Source organism: Myzus persicae, unplaced genomic scaffold (genome assembly GCF_001856785.1).
Source record: "Myzus persicae strain clone G006 unplaced genomic scaffold, MPER_G0061.0, whole genome shotgun sequence".
NCBI classification, from domain to species: Eukaryota; Metazoa; Arthropoda; class Insecta; order Hemiptera; family Aphididae; genus Myzus; species Myzus persicae.
The window spans coordinates 84621-98718 of NW_019101080.1; the positions used below are offsets into that span (position 1 = coordinate 84621).

The window sequence follows — 14098 nt, forward strand, 5'->3', positions numbered from 1 at the left end:
AAGTTACTAGTACTCAGTTAATAGTTCACATATTAAATGTAAATTATATTAAATTATAAATAAGATAATTCCTAAAAAAAAAAGTTTTTATGTAAAATATTATTGTTTATTAATATTATAATATATTGAGTGGGCCTGCCGGCTGCACTCAGTAATTTCCCGTGCCGAAATTTTAGCCAATTCGTCGCCGTAACTATGAACTATGTGATTTAAACAATAAAATCTTTATACGTAAAGGAATGTTACTTTAGCAATAATCAACGCAGAGCCGAACCTATTTGAATTATCGAATTGAAAGTTTGAGGATGGATCAATAGTATAATTTCAAGTTCCGCTAAGAAAGGATTTTTCAAAATTTTGATTTTAAAGGGTTGAGATCGTCAAAAATAAATTGCTTAAGTATAAATTGTCTATCCTTATACATATTTTACAGCACGGCGACCTGTGGGTTTCCATAGCGACATGCAACCATAACTTTTTGTCCGTCTAACTTATGTGTGTGATCGGCGTGTAGATAAGAATTGTTCTGAGAAGTGAAATTCTACAATCTATCTATATCTATCTAAGTATGCAAAAAAGTCCCTATTTCCCTTAGTCGAGGCATCACGCTTATCATTTATCACTTAAAACAGGTCCATCTATCTTCTATCTATGATATAAAACAGTTAATTTATAATTTCTTAGTGCTCATTTCACAGTGGAATCAATCGGTAGATTAATGACAAATTTTACAATGAGTTTTTTTGAAGTGTTTGTTCATCATGGTTAGTTTAAGCAGTCACGCTTAAAATTTTCAATAAACTTAAGTCACCCGCGGGCCACCGTGCTATTCAATATGTGTCAGTTATAGGTACTTAACGAATTATTTTTCAATTGAACTAATCAAATCTAAGATATCTATATACATATAGGAGACCGCCCCTATTCACTCATCAATGCCCATACCAAACCGCTGGGTCTAGAGACTTGACATTTTGTACAGAGGTTCTTTAAGCAATGCAGAGGCATTTTTCAAAATATATACGGCAACGCCGTGACGGACAGCTAGTATATTATAATATTATAGCTTATAACGAAATTTAATGCTCGTACCTTCCGGCTGTCATGATATTATTTTGAATCAAAATTTGTCGGTTAGGATTTTAAGATTTTTTTTATACCGTTTCAATCACGACTTCATCTGAATTTCAAGCCACATAGTAGAGAGGCGTTTGTCTAAATTGCATGCCTAGTACGATTTTCTTCTTTTTTTTCAATCTAATATGTATACAATTGGTCCATCTTTAAAATTTGCTATGAAGTTCACCATAAGTTGTTCTTACTGTAGTTCAAAAATATCAAACATTAATAGCCCATGTAAAGTACACTGTTTTTTTTATATGTGGTTGAATTTAAAATGTTCCAATCATTTGTAAGAACAAATTCTTTGATTGTAATACAAGGTTCTCCTCGTCAGTTTTAAACGAAAGCTTAACGCAAAGCCACATAGAATTTTTAAATATGTTTTATATAATGAGCATTTGAAAAATGTATAAGAAAAATAAAGATTATTCATTAAGTGATTTTAGTTATTTTGTAGTAATTAAAAAAAAAAAAAACCGTATAATAATTGTATATTATTTTATTGATTAACTGTAAGATGCATGGAACTATTCACTTCACAGTTCTATGGTAGATTAGATTGTATGTTTTATACTCGGACAACTTTTATAATTTGACTACGCATAACTCACGGATATCACTTACCTAGCTATATCTTACGACGTACATACGAATTCAAGAATAGATTTATTATATTTAGATAATATTATATTTTATTCAAATAACTATTATAATCGTAATAATATGTCGATAATATAATCAGTGCCGTATTATAGCTGCGGTTACTATAGAGACACAGTTTTCTAAATTTTAAAATTGTTTTTTACACATATATACGTATAGGTCACATAACAGAATATAACGCATCCCTAACTGCTCCACTTGGCCCGGTATAATGACCCACCCGAGATTTCGTACAAGTCTCAGCCGCCAATGCGATTATCGTGTTCGGCCAAACTTCAGACGGTCGTGTAAACAGTTTTGAGGCTGGCGCGTATAATAATTATATATTAAAATAATTGTTATGTACAATAACATGTGGTCTAAAATAACATAATAGAGATCTTCTAAAGTTTAACCTGGGTTACAATGTAGACTAAGGATCTTCCATCATCGACCGCACAAATCTTTTAATTTTCAAACCATGACATAGGTATATACGAGTATTATATAATAACACACCAAAATATATTATCTGGACCAGTGGTTTTCAACTTCGGTGTGCCACACTTTCAAATATTATGTGGACTGGTGCCGCAATTTTTAAGAAAGTTGAAAACCACTGATTTAGACATTCGCTGGTTACATACTGTCATAATGACATTACTATTTTTCTTTCGCGTAATACGTGTTACATTTTAATATTAATTTACTTTAATTTGCAACATAAAATCACGATTTTCAATGCGTATGTCAAGAATTCGTCTTATACGGAAGCTCGAAAGCGCATGATATTTTATATTTTTTCAGCCGGTCCGGGTGGCATTTCTCTTTTGATTTTCAAGTTTGGATTAGGTATAGTCGTATTGAAGATAAGTATATTATAAAGGCACAAAAATACTGTAACGGTCGCGCGTTTGATAAATGGCGGCGGCAGCCGTTCGAACAAAAATTAAATTAAAAATATATATATGCGACCGGAAAAGGTCGTACCTGTTATTAAATCTGAATAAAAAAAAAAACCTTAACCCAAATCAATACGGTCCATTTCTCCCTCTCTCTCCGTCTGTATAATATACATCAATATATGTGATACATTATGTATAGGTATGTATGTATATTGTATATATATATCATAACTTCGCTGTCTCGTATATACACGACGATAAAATACAATATAATATTATCTATAACCATACACCATATATATATATAGTTATATAATATACCGCATATGGTATACCTTATAATATATACCTAGCCATACCACGAGCATAAAATGCAGCCGCCGTTTGCGCAGTAATAATATTATAGAAAAAAACCCAATGACCATTCTCATCGATTTGAATAGAATATTCTATATATATATATACATCGCACATACATAATTACGCGCATATACATACATAATGCATATATATATATATACATTCTACAAATATAATATGTTTATACAATGAATTCAAATTACAAATAGCACAATGCTTTGTTATACCGCATATTACATGTCTGCGTATACTATAATATGGTTGATAATTGGTGACAGAAACTACATAAATATTATAACTTACAGGCAACCATAATGTATAATGACTTCGATTAGGTTACTCGCCGCGATACCATAATAATGATATTATAATTCACGGTTTAAATGAGGTATATGTACCCTGTACCATAACATTTACTATAGTCTATGACCATTCCAACTTTAAAAATTTTTTTTTTTTATTTTAATAAATAAGAAATTTGGTTAAAAAAAAATGTAAATTTAATATGATAGCCTAGAGATGCAATAAAATCAACGCTTAAATCATAAATTAAATGCTGAGTGTTCTCAAGAAATTGTACCCTTGTTACGTATTACGTATAGGATAATTCGAAAGACATTGTATAATACACAACGAACTACTTCTATTTATAATAATTTCCATTCACCTTCCACAGAAAATTAAAAATATAAAACCACAAAAAAATATCCATGAAAATGTTAAGAAAAATATAAATATTTTGCAAAAATTCAACTGGAGGCGCCGGGCATCGATCCCGGTACCTCTCGCATGCTAAGCGAGCGCTCTACCATCTGAGCTACGCCCCCTGTTGCAGATGATTGGCTAAAATTAGATCATATGAAATATCGATTTAATAAATCAAATTAAAAAATATAATTATTTATATTATATAGGTCATATTTCAGTGTCAGACATTTTCTATGATTTTAAACTTGTTTTCAGTAAATAGAAAACCAAAATATGTACAGATTTTCATAATATCTAATATTATTGAATTATTTGATCGCTAGAAAACTGACGTACTGACAAACACAAATAAGAATATAGTTTATTAATCAAATATCGAGTTCCGAGTTGTTTCATAGACATTTAGAACCTATGTCCTATATAAATAAATAGCTCACTCATACAAACCATATAAAATGGAAAATTGTTTATTTTTACAATACTGTGAAATATTGTATTATTAATATTTATGAAATGAGTAATTATTGTTTTGTGATATTTTTAACTTATAATATGCGGCCTATCCTCAAACTATAGGAATTTCTGATTTTAATTTAGAAACTCTCTATTGACAATAAGTTATTAATATACAAATCAATGCTAAAACCTATGTGGGCCTATGGCATCCAAATATGGGGTTGTGCTAAGCCCTCCCAAATACGGACTATACAAGCCTCCCAGTCTATATCTCCCTTCGCCAAATAACATCTGCGCCATGGTAATTCTCAAACCTCTCACTACATAAAGATCTAAAAATCGAAACAGTCCCTAAAACAGCTATAAAAACTACTACAAACACTTCCACACCAAACCAGTTAACCACACAAATCCATAATATATAATATAATAATATAATTTTATATGTGATTTGAGAAAATCATTCCTCGACAGTCGACACTAGTTTTATCAAGGCCCGATAGTTGTTATTTTAAATATATTAGAAATAAGAATGTCTGACAATTATCCGCTGTACATTTCCCCTGCAACGTAGACACTACATTACAAACATATTTTCTCAGTGCCAATATGCCATCTACCTAGTATGCACGAAGAGGAGTAGGTATTTCATTTTTTGCATCTAAACTCTAAAGTGTCTTAAACGAATTAAAACTCGTATGGCTTTGTAACTCAAGAAACACTAAATAATTAATTATCATAACTGCCAATCAACCAATATTACCAAACAATTAAACTATTAAAGTTTGATGACGTAGGTAATTGCAAAATTTTGCAAAATAGGTATCATGGAAAAAAATATGTAGGTACCTAATGTAATTTGTAATACATTTATATACTACAATAAATGGTGTATATAATATATATTAATTACTTAATTTTTCGTTGTCATAAAAATGTTTGGCTAAAAAAGGCCTCCTAAATTAATAGTGTACAGGGCCCCTATTTTTATAAATCTGGGACTGGGTTTAGGTTTAAGTCTCAAATTAAACAGGGTAAAAGACGAAATGGGTCCTGAATACAGGACCTTTTATAGCTTAAACATAAAATTATTTAGTTGGAATCAAAGACATCGAGGACATTTTTTTTTTTTAGATTTCATATAGTTTTTTTCTAACCTAAAACATGGACATCCAGCGTTAAAATATTTGCTAACTAAATTTTAACTTTGTTTTTAAAAAAAATGTAATAAAGCTATGACAACTATGTATTACCTGTCGAATCAAACTTACTAAAAATATGAATACCATTGCGGCATTGCCTACTATATATTATGATCCATATTAAGATCTAAAGATCTAAGGTAATAAATTACTGTCTTAAGAAAATGTTATTGATCTCTGAAATGATCTACATTTATCGCCCATGTATATATCGGGGGCGTAGCTCAGATGGTAGAGCGCTCGCTTAGCATGCGAGAGGTACCGGGATCGATGCCCGGCGCCTCCAGTACATTTTTTTACATTTCACTTTTGGTCTTACATTTTTTATCACTGATTCAAAAATTATGATCATAAATTGTGTCTAAATTATTTTGTTTGATTTCGATTTTTAGAAAGTGCATAAAAATAAATTGTTGTTTTTAACTTTTTGTCTTTTTTGTGTAAATCCAAATGATCCAAAATAAAAATGGATCTTTTGAAAAAAAAAACCAAAAAATGAATCTGGAGGCGCCGGGCATCGATCCCGGTACCTCTCGCATGCTAAGCGAGCGCTCTACCATCTGAGCTACGCCCCCTAGATGATGTTAGAAGTAGAAAGTAATACATATAACTATAATATAAGTATATTCAATACAACCAAAGTAGTAAGACTAATATTTATGGATCTGTAGTCATTATTTGATAAATAATTACATAATACAGTAAAACCTGTGTAATATGAAACCTGAATAACGTGGAAACCTGACTTTTATGGAAAAATGTTACGGTCCCGGCGAACCTAATGTAGTTTTAAATTTAAATACATCTTTCCCTGAATAAGATGGAACTTGTTTAACGTGGAAATGGAAACAATATTTTGTCATGTATATGTATATCATGGAAATATGTACATGTACTATTTTAAAATTATCAGTCAATGAATATAATCTATATCAATCATATAGATTATTCGTTGCAATAAGTTTATTTTATCGATAAGTGTCGTAGTAGTGTTCTGGAGTAGACTGCGTATAGACGTATATTCAATACGACGTCCAAAAATAAATTTTTAACACTAAATGAAAAAATTAAACTTATTGAGTGAAGTGAAAAAGATAAATTAACAGTAAAACAAATTTATGAACTTTTCAAATGTGGAAAAAGTCAAGAGTATAATATATTAAAGCAAAAAAATAAAATATGTAAAATATATGAAATAAATGAATTAATAATAAATTATAAATTATATTTAATAAAGATCTATTTTTTTTAGACAATTTTTTTTACAACCTGCATTAAATGGAAACCTGTCTAAAATGGAAAAAATATCCGGTCCCAACTGTTTCCATATTACACAGGTTTTGCTGTATTATTATAATACATTAGTGGTTAAACGGGTAAGGCGATGAAAGGTATAGTTCGACCCATGATTTTCATTTCGATGTTTGGATATTATTTTGTTAATCATAAATTATATTTTTAATTATCAAATAGTGCTTGTTAGAAAATCAGACATATCATGACCACTGATGGAGAGCGGTGCCTTATAATGATATAGGCGGTATACGGTATATGGTCGGGATTACGGAAAGAGTTTTATTCGTAGGAAGGTACCTTGATAGGTACTTACATTTATTAAATATGGTCGTGTAGCGAGCGCTAAGCGACAACCAGGGTACCATTTACAACCGCGGTAGACTTGAACATCGGAGATTTGACGTTTTACAGTCAACGCTGCATTCGACGAGAGATTATAATATTCTATATTATACATAATATGATGTAAATATTTATATATATATGTATGTCATAACTACCTATGTCTTATATTTATGCATTATAATAATAATATATGTGCATGTTCCAGACATATATACCTACAAGGTCTAGGTACATAATATAACACACACTTTCATATATATATATATATAAATGTACATAAATATGTAGGTATATCGCAGAGACCCGCAAGAACAAAGGGCTTACAATAATTATACTTAAGGACCTGTCCATTGTGTCTTGGAAATATGAACACTACTCGAACACTCACACACAAACACCATGTTCCCGCGAGTATTGTGCTTGCAAAAAAATACGTCGGATCATTTATGTAATATACGCAGACATGAGCTTTTCGAAACAATGTCAAGTTTCCGATGTTTTTCATTCGTCGAGCTTTTTTCATATTTTTTTACGCTATTTCTGCGCGTGCATAACATTCTTACCTATGTGCGGGTGTATACATCCATATGCAGTGGGTATGTATTATACATATACCTACCTACTGTTATTAGTGCAACAGTTGAAAGAAAAATTTCTGACAGACAGCAGTCCATTTGGTTAATAGATTTTGCTGGATTTTGGCTCTTATACATATTTTTAACACGGCTGCAGTGGACTAAATGATTGTTCGCGATGTTCACTTTGTGCTGGTTTGTACGTAAAATGATTATAGTTGGTTAATTTTATACTTATACGTACCCAGTTTAATGACTAAATTTGTTTTACTTTATTATACTAGAGCACCAGACACGTTAATTTAATTATTATTCATAATATTCAACCTATAACAGTTCAAAGTGTAAACCAACGAGATTGATAACAATAATTCTTTTGCTTTTAAAAGTTTTAGTTTTTACTTTTTATTATAATTTCTCGTTTAAACTAAGGTATTATAATATGAATATATATTTTTTTTATTGTTCTTGAAATTATAAATGCCTGCTTCGAGAACTAATGTCATTAGAATTTCACTTGTATTTTCGACATACATGCATTATAAATTTAAATGTAATAATATTGTTCATTCATATTTTCTCTGTGGAGAGATATATGCATTGGTTTATCAGTGACGTGTGTTTTTTTTCATGTCTGTAGTCTTACATATCATTTCATCAGGCATCGCCTTCTAAAGCAATAAAAAATTCTTTGATTTTCAACTTTGAGGATGGTTTTTAGTAGAAAATTAGGTTTAGTTGGTACTTTGATAGGACACACGTTCACTATAGTTAAAAATGTATACAGTTTTCAATTTTAATGGCTTGGAAGTAAAGTTCTTCATTAGTAGCTCACGAGTATTTCTCGCTGAAAGCAATTAGATGTAACGAAATATAAGATTCTAGTTATTTCATTGTATTTGAAAAACACATTATAAAATTAAGATTCCATTTAAGCTATCGTCTATATTTTATATCACAAACCTATTATTATCACCGTTCTATGGTAATTCGTCATCGACTCAAAACTTAAAAACAATTATAAATAATATAAATATAATAAGTAATAATATATCTTAACCATAATAAAATTAATGTTATGTTTTTAACAAAAATTAATGCAACCTAACATATTATTACTAATAGTAAAATAAATTATTAAAAGCAATTAAACTATACAACATATCATACTTGTTTATGAGTTAGGCTGACAAATTGTCTCAGCACAGAGTCGTTTTAGGCAATTATTTATCATTGAATTCAAAATATTTAACTCATCCATTACATTGACCTACTCAACTCGACACGTCCTACTATACATCAAAGGGAATTTCCCGATTTTCATCATAATTTATTATAGTAGGTAATATTATTTTCGTGTTCGTCCAAACTTTTTAACAGCCCTAAAAAAAGTAATTTTTAAAATGTATTTCGACTCGTAATATTTTTCAGTATACAACAAACTTGAAACAACGAACTAGAAAATGTAGTGTATGACTTTTTATATCCAATTATACAGTCACCGTTACACCAAGTATTTGAAACCCACAAATACAGAGAATAATAGGTATTCTAATGTTCTTTAAACATAAAATAAAAGTAATCAAATCTAGTTAATATAGATAGAAACATTAGAAACATTAACGTTATACCATCATACGTTTTGAATTAATGTTACTCCTTCATTCTAATACCATCAGTAGTTACTATAGTTTATACACTTTATATCTACAGTTGAGAAATTTCTACACTGTTACGATACATTAAAATATTATATAGTTATGATTTAACGTTTTTAATATGGTAATATATTATATCAATTTTTAATTCTTCACGGTTCGAGTTTATGTGTAGGTACCTATATACATAGTATATTAGTTTATTATAATATTAACATGAAAAATGCATAACTTAGTTAAAACTTTGTGTAGAAATAGTAGTATATAGTTATTGAATATTTTTTAAACCGTTCATCAGTAGTAACATATTGGTCGAACATAAAATCTTCGAATTTCAGCCAGCCCCCAAAAAAGTAAGCCCAATATGATGAAAGGCCAATATTTCAGACGGTTAATTTTGGTATTCGGTAATATGGATAATTTGAGCTTTAGCTGTAAGTAATACAAAGCTTGTGCTAAATGAAATCAACACCGCATAATTATATTGCTTAATTATTCTTAAAGTATAAAATTATTTTGATTTTATTTAATGTACATAAGTGAGGTAAACTGCATTTATTAAAATGTATAAGTATAATTATAATACATATCTACTGTTTTTCATTATCTTATAGTACCTACGCATTTTAAATAAACTCACTGTAGGTATAACATCTTTTGATATTATGGAAATTGTTTTGTTAGATATGAGGACTCACTAAATATATGGGTAATTTGGTGGAAAAAGGTGAGGTACACTTTTGGTCGAAAAGGGTAATGTGCCCACACTTTTAGTGGAAACGATGTCCGTGAAGTTGGCCGCCCGCGAATATCAAGCAATATTTTCATTTTTAGAATTCGAAATGAGGTTTTATACACTGCTATTACTTACCAATGGGCAGCTTCCTCTTCACACCTGCACTCACGACTCGTATAATTACAATATTATATCATAATTACTTGTTGCACTACAAATCGTAGTACAAATTGTTTTGTTTAGCATTCTTGTTGAAAAAATATGTATTATTCGATATCGAATGATCAAATATTTATGTTCAGAAGGGAATAATTATCAATATAACTATAAATTATTATTAATGATCGATAATAATTTCTCAGAGGTATAATATGTAAAATTCATATAATATATTTCGTATAAGTAGCATAATACTACTAGACATTTTTCCTCTGCATGGATAATTATTGAAGAATCATAGATATGGTTTTGGGTATAAAAATATCTAGTGACATGGTACAACTTGTTAGGAATTTAATTTGACATTTATTTATTTTTGTTTTGTTTTTATTGTTGATTTGAGTTTCTATGGCAATAAATTACAAAGCAATACGAAAATCAGCCCCGAATAAATCGATTGAAAAAAAGAGTTGTATACAGCCCAAAAATACCTGTACATTATATTATGTTAAAACTTAAAATGTAATAATGGAAACTGGCAGACACGTTGTCATATTATTTATTCGGATTATAATAATTGTAATAAACAAGGCGACGGCGGTAAAATAAGTAGAATTATTATTCCGAAAATCGACCGCCATCCTCCCCCCCCCCCCCCCCGTCGGATATGATTCATTGCACGCGCGTCGCGTTAAACACCGTAGATTTGTCTTGGACGAAAACGCGTGGTATTAATTGCGAAGATGATAACGTTCACGTCTGATAGCTCGCAGATCCGGTCCACGACCCCTGACTAGAACTTAACGTAGCGATGCGATGGTGGGGGGGGGGGATGGTGAGTTATGCCTTTGCAATTTATTATTCAACAACTCGCGGTGTCGGTAACCTCCCCAGGAAACGACGATATTAATCGACCAGCGACGGGTGACGATGGACGACGAGGAGACGCCGTCTCTAGTGTGAATTCGGACCCCCCGCCCCAAAATATGTCCATAAAGGGGTGTTGGGGCCCCCCGCCCCACTATAATACACTGCGTACCAAAACAAATTGTGAGTACCTAATTGGCTTTGGTAATTCTCATCTGATAAAATTTCAAATCAGCCAATTCTCATTAATTCATTAAATTATACCCATAATAAGGTAGGTAGGTATCGTAATTATATTATGTTCCGAAAGATTTTTCCTGTTTCTCGGTCGTCAGAAAAAAAAACAGGAAATTAAGTGTCGAAGAAATCTTTTTTTCACATTTATGCAAGACTCTTTGCGATGTTACGCGTATATTCCAATAAAACATCGCTGAAACATTGATCCAACAACAATTATTATTCATTGCACAGTAATCACATGCAAACAGCCACAGCGATAATTAGGTAGGCGTATTATGCATAATATTTACTATCATTAAAATAATATACCTAATCATTTGTCGGAAAAATATTATCTCGAACAATTATTATTTTGATTTACATAAGAAGCTTTCAATGTACGAAATCATTGTATATGCGCAGTTCATACTGTACAGTCAGTGTGAGCAAAGTTATGAATGCACAATTTAAATTTACCACAGTAATTCCAATTCAGCAGCAACATAATCTAATGTATTTATAATTTTGTAAAGATTAAAAGTAAATAATATAATAATATGAGGTACATATTTAATAACATGTAAGTACGTAGGTAATAATGTAATATTCAACTTTTAATAACAATATATATATATGGGCACGAGTATAATATTATATTGTATACTAACTTATATAAATCGGTTGACGCAACTTTTTTTCTTATCGAATAATACTCATTATACGAACAAAGTAATATTTAAACAAAACTTTTCTTTTATATTATTATTATTTCTTATGAAACATTTATTATTATTATTTTGGTATTATTAAATTACGTGATTATTGCGGATTAATAACTTTATTCAATTCCATGAAACGTTTCTGACTTGAATGTTTGTAGAATGATCGTCTGTATAATTAATTGAAACTACACACAGCGATTACCACAAGACTAGATTAAATATTGTTTGCGTGTAGTTATCGAAAAATTATGTGGAACTCTTATGTTTCAGATTATCCTTTGTAAATATACACCTTATTGTATTGTATAAACTACGCAAATGCATAAGAATATAATGTGATTTAACTTTCCAAGTTATATTAGCATTATAATTGCATTCAATTTTGAAACTATATGCATTTTTAATTAGAAATAAGTATAAAATCTTCTTGCTTTTAATGAAATTTTTTGGAAAATTGAACACCAAATTGTTATTAAAAAAAAATACCAACTATGTTTTCGGTATTTTTTTTAAAAATAACTTTATTTCATAAGTATGAGAAACATTGTATTAAATGTTCAAGTTTCTTTATTTACAAACAACAATTTTACCATATATAAATCAAACTAAAACTAAAAAATCGAAAATCTGAAATGTCCGTAAGTAGGTAGCATAAAAAAATCTTAAAATATTTGTAAAATGTTATCATGTACCTACGTGAAAATGTCAAGTATCTACGGTTATTCGCTGTTTGAGTTATAACAATAAAACTAAATCCTATATTGTGGAAAACATGTGTGGAGTAAATACTACAGTTTTATAGAAGTTTTTTTAGTTTTTCTCAATTATTAATAAAAGAACTTGGAGTTTTCTACTATCTACCCCTACACTACTTCAAACAAAAAACCAAGTAAATCGAAATTTTTCTAGAAATCATCTCAACAAGGGAGATTAAAGCATGTGTGTCGTCAGCTTAAAAATAACATATCATATCATATAATGTAATATCATATCATATCATATACATATCATTTTATACTAAGTGCCTAAAAATAAATTATCAAACTAATACATTCGTCACTCCGCTCATAAATCAAATTTGTGGTCATAAAAATCATAGTTTAATAACTGTAAAATTAAAATTGTACATTTTTGTAACAACAATTCTTGTTTTTTTCGTTATTGCATTCACATTGGAGTTCAATATACGAGAAATAAACTAGGTACCCATATAAAAGCAATAATAGTCTCGACGATATTCTGATTGAAATAATAACAACACCCTCCAGTTCAAAATAGTGTTCACCACCCTACTGTGGTCGCGCTTATATGGCATTCAGAGGCGTGCGTGTTTCTAAGATTTATATTATTTTTGTTTTCAGTGTGCGCATACATTGTATGTTTTATAATGATATGTACATGATACATTTGTTCGTACAACCACCCGAAAAGTGTAAAAAGAGATTGATAAAAACATTGAGCAGGTATATATGTTATTGCAATCGTGTTTTGCGCGGTGTGCGTTTATTTTCGCCACTATCTGTTTATTTAAAATTTAAATGTGTTTAGTTATCATTTCCTGTACTTTTTAATTGGATACTACTGTATTTGTTTTAAATTGTTCCTTTAAAATGGAGCTGTCTCCGGGATATATTACATACTTTATCAGCATGTACAAAGTTTTGTACCGAATAATCATGCATTCGAGTTAACTGAAGTAGATGGAAACTCCCGCAAGGATAACGAGAAAGTTTTTTATTTTTTCCAACACGTGTCGTAAATGCCGAGCATTAGAAAGATTCGAAGTATACAGACTACAGGTGTAAGTACTTGTGTTCCAATGCTTCCCCAATAAAGATTTGTATCGTTCTTTAATATTAGTTTTCCCCAATATAACATCAAAAAATGCATTATTGTAACTTTATCAACATTTAATTTATCGCATTAGATTCTTTACATTTTATTAATTTAGATTTTGTACATAACCCAATGCAATTTATTTATCAATAGCCTCATTGGTAGGCAACCATAGTAATTGAACATTTCGGAAATAAAAATATTAAATATTTATGTATAATATTAACTTAACCTTGATTCCTAAATCAGATAAATAAAGAGTGTTTTGGCAGTAGAAAAAAAATACTCTC

The 14098-nt window shown here is 29.9% G+C and overlaps 3 non-coding genes across 3 annotated transcripts; 1 reads left to right on the forward strand and 2 right to left on the reverse strand.

Annotated features, from left to right (window-relative positions):
* Positions 1-3783: 3783 nt before the first annotated feature.
* Trnaa-agc lies at positions 3784-3856 on the reverse strand. The gene has a single exon. It is a non-coding gene; the product is annotated as a tRNA-Ala (tRNA).
* A 1752-nt stretch (positions 3857-5608) lies between these two features.
* Trnaa-agc lies at positions 5609-5681 on the forward strand. The gene has a single exon. It is a non-coding gene; the product is annotated as a tRNA-Ala (tRNA).
* Positions 5682-5897: 216 nt separating this feature from the next.
* On the reverse strand, positions 5898-5970 carry Trnaa-agc. The gene has a single exon. It is a non-coding gene; the product is annotated as a tRNA-Ala (tRNA).
* Positions 5971-14098: the final 8128 nt, after the last annotated feature.